We start from the raw sequence: 5,517 nt of genomic DNA on the forward strand, positions 1-5,517 counted from the left end.
CTCGAGGCACACGCGTACTCGCGCTGGAGGGGAGGGGCGAGCACCGACAATGTGCTCCGACGCCCCGCCTCCCCTCCGGCAGCACTCACCGTCGGCGGGCAGACGCGCCGGTCCTCCTCGCTCTCCGGGGCTCCCTCTCGCTCCTGGGGGCCCCCGGGGGGGAAGCGGCAGTGGTTCGGGTGGAACGCAGGGGCGCGGAGTAGGCTCCCGCCGACCCCTGCCTTCGTGGCTCTCTCCGGTCGTCCCCACAGCTCCCCGGGCCGCCGGCCAATCAGAGCGCGGCCCGGGGAAACGTCATCAGCTCAGCCCGGGCCGACAGCCAATCAGAGCGCGGCCCGGGGGCGGGCTTCACGCAGGGTCCCGGGCTGCGGCGGTGAAACACAGGGGAAATTGACGAGGGCCCGGCTCCCTCGATAAGGCAGCCAGGAAGGCAATAACGCGAGGTAGGCACTCGCTGGGGGCTCGGGCCCCCTCCCACGACAGGCATATGCCGGGTGGGCACCGGCTGGAGGAATAGAGCGCTCCTAGCGCTGGGGGCAGAACGGCAGCGCCTCGAGGCGCTAGGACAGCCGGATGGCACCGCCCCAAGGCGCTAAGACGACAGGAAAGCGCTCCCAAGCGCTAGAAGCGGGAATGAGCGCCACAAGGCACTAGGATAGCAGGAGAACGCTCTCAAGCGCTAGGGCCATAGAAAGCAGGGTCCATAGGAAGTCCAGGAGTTCAGGGGGGAGCACATCAGCTTGTAGAAGGGAAAAAGGGACATCAGCAGTGCAGGAGCAGGGCAGGGCCCAGGGAGGCCAGCCAACCCTGAGCCCACGCAGCAGCACGACCCTGGGAGGGTTCCAGGCAGGACGAGCAGGAAGAGAGGAAGAGAGAGAGAAGAGGGCCCACCCCCCTTTTATACAGGAGCTCCCTTTGTCTCCAAAAGGGGCAGGCAGGGAGAGAACCAGCCAGAACTGGTTATAAGGAATTTCATGCTACTGGCCAGGTCAGGGGCACTGGACGCACCCTAGGGGGTGGGGCCAGCCTGGTGGGGAAGGCCCAGGCGGCTTCAGCCAATCATACACCAGCACACCTACTGCACACATGCACCCAAGTCTAGAAGTGGCACTTCCCTTCTAGTCACACACATGATGCATACATCATCTTGTAGCATTCAACCTCACGAGCGCACACATACCAAACACGACCCGGCACGCCCCCACGCATCAGGAACTACCAGGGCCACATCCATTCCCCATGCATTCCTATGGGAGGCAGGTCTCTCTCACCACACACACACTCAGAGGGGGAATCACCATTCCCCGGACACATATACTAAGCACCAAACTTCAGGGGCGGACCTGCCAGACGGGCCAAGTCCAACACATGCCCCTCCCAGCCCAAACGCAGGGCAGACCAATCACTACCGTGATGGACTTCCCTGCTGCAGGGCGATAGAATTTGGACGCGGCCCGCACCGCCGGACCGATAGACATACACAGACTAAAAATAATAAAAGTTAACAAAACAAAACAACAACAAAAAAAAAGAAAAAAAAAATGAAGACATAGGCCCAACCAGGCTACCCACCTGGTACTCCTGAGTTGTCCATGACTAGGACCAGGCCCTAAGCCATCCAGATACCACTGGTCCCTGCTAATCCGAAGTGGGGGGTGGTAACCCCGGGCCCACAATAGCCCTTCTCCACTCCCTTTCTCAGGGTAGCCACGACTACCACTGTTCCTTCCACCTAGGGTCCGCACCCCCAGGCTTGCCAGAGGTCACGGGCAAGAATGCCCCACCCTACCTCTACTTCTGAGGTTCCGCGTTCTCCCAGGAGAAACACCCTCAGAACACACTTTCCTACCAGTCTTGGAACTTCCTCCCTCCACTGGTCTTCCACCTGGGAACTAAGCGTTCAGCTCTCCCCAAGGCAAGCCGCGGCCGCGCCAGCAGGTCTTCCTTGTCCGGGATACAACTTAACATACATTCAGCCAGGGCGACACCTGACGCCTAAAACACAACAGGAATACCACTTAAGATAAATTCAGCCAGGGCGACACCTGACGCCTAAAACGCAACAAGAGGAGTCTCAGTGTTCAGCTCTCCCCAAGGCAAGCCGCGGCCGCGCCAGCAGGTCTTCCTTGTCCGGGATACAACTTAACATACATTCAGCCAGGGCGACACCTGACGCCTAGAACACAACAGGGATACCACTTAAGATAAATTCAGCCAGGGCGACACCTGACGCCTAAAACGCAACAAGAGGAGTCTCAGTGTTCAGCTCTCCCCAAGGCAAGCCGCGGCCGCGCCAGCAGGTCTTCCTTGTCCGGGATACAACTTAACATACATTCAGCCAGGGCGACACCTGACGCCTAGAACACAACAGGGATACCACTTAAGATAAATTCAGCCAGGGCGACACCTGACGCCTAAAACGCATCCAGCGGGATACGGAACACATGATGCGTCAACCACATTCAACGGGGTAAGGAAGGACAGGATTATCGGTGATTCAGCAAGCTCCCCATCCCAGAGAACTTACACTCCATTACTCCGTGCACCTCAACATTCATCCACACACCGTCCCCTAGACTGGTAAGACAGTTTTCCACCGCCCCTGATTCCTCAACCCGACCCTCGGGGCACAGGTACCATTACTCTAGGGACAAGGACCCTTCACATTTGAACACAATTACACAACCACCACTGGATCCCACCCTCCTGGTGAATCCAGAAAACCAAATTACACTAGGGAGATGATTTACCCTCCCAAGCTAGGGGCACCTAACTCACAGTGCATACGCACACATTTTTCCACAGAACGGACATTTAAGTAACCTTAAAAAAACTCTCCACAGAACGGGTATTTCTATTAATCATTAAACATTTCCACAGAACAGACATTTTCAGCAACCTGACCCGACCCATGTGGCACAGGTATCATTACTCCAGGGAAGGGACAGGGACCATGCACATTGAACACAATTACGCTGCCACCACTGGATCCCACCCTTCTGGTGAATCCAGAAAAACCCATTGCACTAGGGAGTTGATCTACCCTCCCGAGCTAGGGCCACCTAACCCATAGCGTACCAGAATACATTTTTCACAGAACAGACATTTAAGTAACCTCTTAAAAGCAATAATCTCCTTTCTTTGCGACCATTTACAATGCAGAGTTTTGTAGGGAGGCCAGTTATCGTTGTGGTACTGCGCAAACACAAGTCCGGATCCCACCGCTAGCCACCAGTGTAGGAAATGGGACCCCCGGCCGGCCAGGGCTTGCGCCACAGCCAGTCAGAGACCACCACTCCTATGTAAAGTCGACCCCTGCTCGCCCTCTAGGTAACGCGGCGCGGGCAGTCAGGCCTATCTCGGAGGACATGTGTGAAGCATTTGCGCACGCACCCACCAACAACAACCTCCCGGGCCCCCCCACAAAAGGAACTCCACACCAAATATATATATGAAAATAGTCTTTGTATTACGAAGGACACATAGGAACATACACCTTACAAGGGGCTCGAGGTACGGCAGGGGTTACAAGGGGAAAGAACAGGGCAGGGCCAAGGGGCCCCTGCCAGGAGTAGGCACATGATCGATCTAGCATTAGAACACATGTTCACTGGGAGCTTCCTCGGACTAGGACTAGGACACAATCACCAGGAGCTTAGCATAGAATACGTCCCGCCCCGGGGTCTCATAGAACCAGCAATAGAACTCACTCTAACCAGCATAGACATACATGAGGCAAGGTTATACAGGAGGGAAGGAATGGCAAGGTACATAACACAACAGAGGCCCCCATCAGCAGGGCAACACATAATCAGTCTCAGCAACACATTGATAATAGTCAGTAGCGCCCCCTAGGCCAGATGGCCTTCCTGGGGCGAGGGCGCCTTAGAGTCTCGGAGTCCTGAGTGGGCTGCAAGGGGCCCAGGGCAAACCTAAACGTGGCAGCGGCCCACTAAGTGCTGGGCCGCTGGGGGACTTGGACATAGCAGGGTCCGGGACACGTGGTGGGGCCACTCGGGGCCCAGGCAGGGCCAGGGACACGTGGTGGGGCCACTCGGGGCCCAGGCAGGGCTAGGGACAAGAACTGCAGGCAGGCGGGGCCCCCCTCGGGGGACCCGGCATCACTGGGGGCCCCAGGGGCCGTGACGGAGCCTCACGGGGCTCAGGGCAAGAACTGGGCAGGCGGGGCCCCCCCTCGGGGGACCCGGCATCAATGGGGGCCGTGACGGAGCCTCGCGGGCTCGGGATCAGAACTGGGCAGGCGGGGCCCCCCTCGGGGGACCCGGCATCACTGGGGGCCCTTCGGGCCTCGAGGCACACGCGTACTCGCGCTGGAGGGGAGGGGCGAGCACCGACAATGTGCTCCGACGCCCCGCCTCCCCTCCGGCAGCACTCACCGTCGGCGGGCAGACGCGCCGGTCCTCCTCGCTCTCCGGGGCTCCCTCTCGCTCCTGGGGGCCCCCGGGGGGGAAGCGGCAGTGGTTCGGGTGGAACGCAGGGGCGCGGAGTAGGCTCCCGCCGACCCCTGCCTTCGTGGCTCTCTCCGGTCGTCCCCACAGCTCCCCGGGCCGCCGGCCAATCAGAGCGCGGCCCGGGGAAACGTCATCAGCTCAGCCCGGGCCGACAGCCAATCAGAGCGCGGCCCGGGGGCGGGCTTCACGCAGGGTCCCGGGCTGCGGCGGTGAAACACAGGGGAAATTGACGAGGGCCCGGCTCCCTCGATAAGGCAGCCAGGAAGGCAATAACGCGAGGTAGGCACTCGCTGGGGGCTCGGGCCCCCTCCCACGACAGGCATATGCCGGGTGGGCACCGGCTGGAGGAATAGAGCGCTCCTAGCGCTGGGGGCAGAACGGCAGCGCCTCGAGGCGCTAGGACAGCCGGATGGCACCGCCCCAAGGCGCTAAGACGACAGGAAAGCGCTCCCAAGCGCTAGAAGCGGGAATGAGCGCCACAAGGCACTAGGATAGCAGGAGAACGCTCTCAAGCGCTAGGGCCATAGAAAGCAGGGTCCATAGGAAGTCCAGGAGTTCAGGGGGGAGCACATCAGCTTGTAGAAGGGAAAAAGGGACATCAGCAGTGCAGGAGCAGGGCAGGGCCCAGGGAGGCCAGCCAACCCTGAGCCCACGCAGCAGCACGACCCTGGGAGGGTTCCAGGCAGGACGAGCAGGAAGAGAGGAAGAGAGAGAGAAGAGGGCCCACCCCCCTTTTATACAGGAGCTCCCTTTGTCTCCAAAAGGGGCAGGCAGGGAGAGAACCAGCCAGAACTGGTTATAAGGAATTTCATGCTACTGGCCAGGTCAGGGGCACTGGACGCACCCTAGGGGGTGGGGCCAGCCTGGTGGGGAAGGCCCAGGCGGCTTCAGCCAATCATACACCAGCACACCTACTGCACACATGCACCCAAGTCTAGAAGTGGCACTTCCCTTCTAGTCACACACATGATGCATACATCATCTTGTAGCATTCAACCTCACGAGCGCACACATACCAAACACGACCCGGCACGCCCCCACGCAT

This window comes from Lissotriton vulgaris, chromosome 10, assembly GCF_964263255.1.
Source record: "Lissotriton vulgaris chromosome 10, aLisVul1.2, whole genome shotgun sequence".
Classification (NCBI taxonomy): domain Eukaryota; kingdom Metazoa; phylum Chordata; class Amphibia; order Caudata; family Salamandridae; genus Lissotriton; species Lissotriton vulgaris.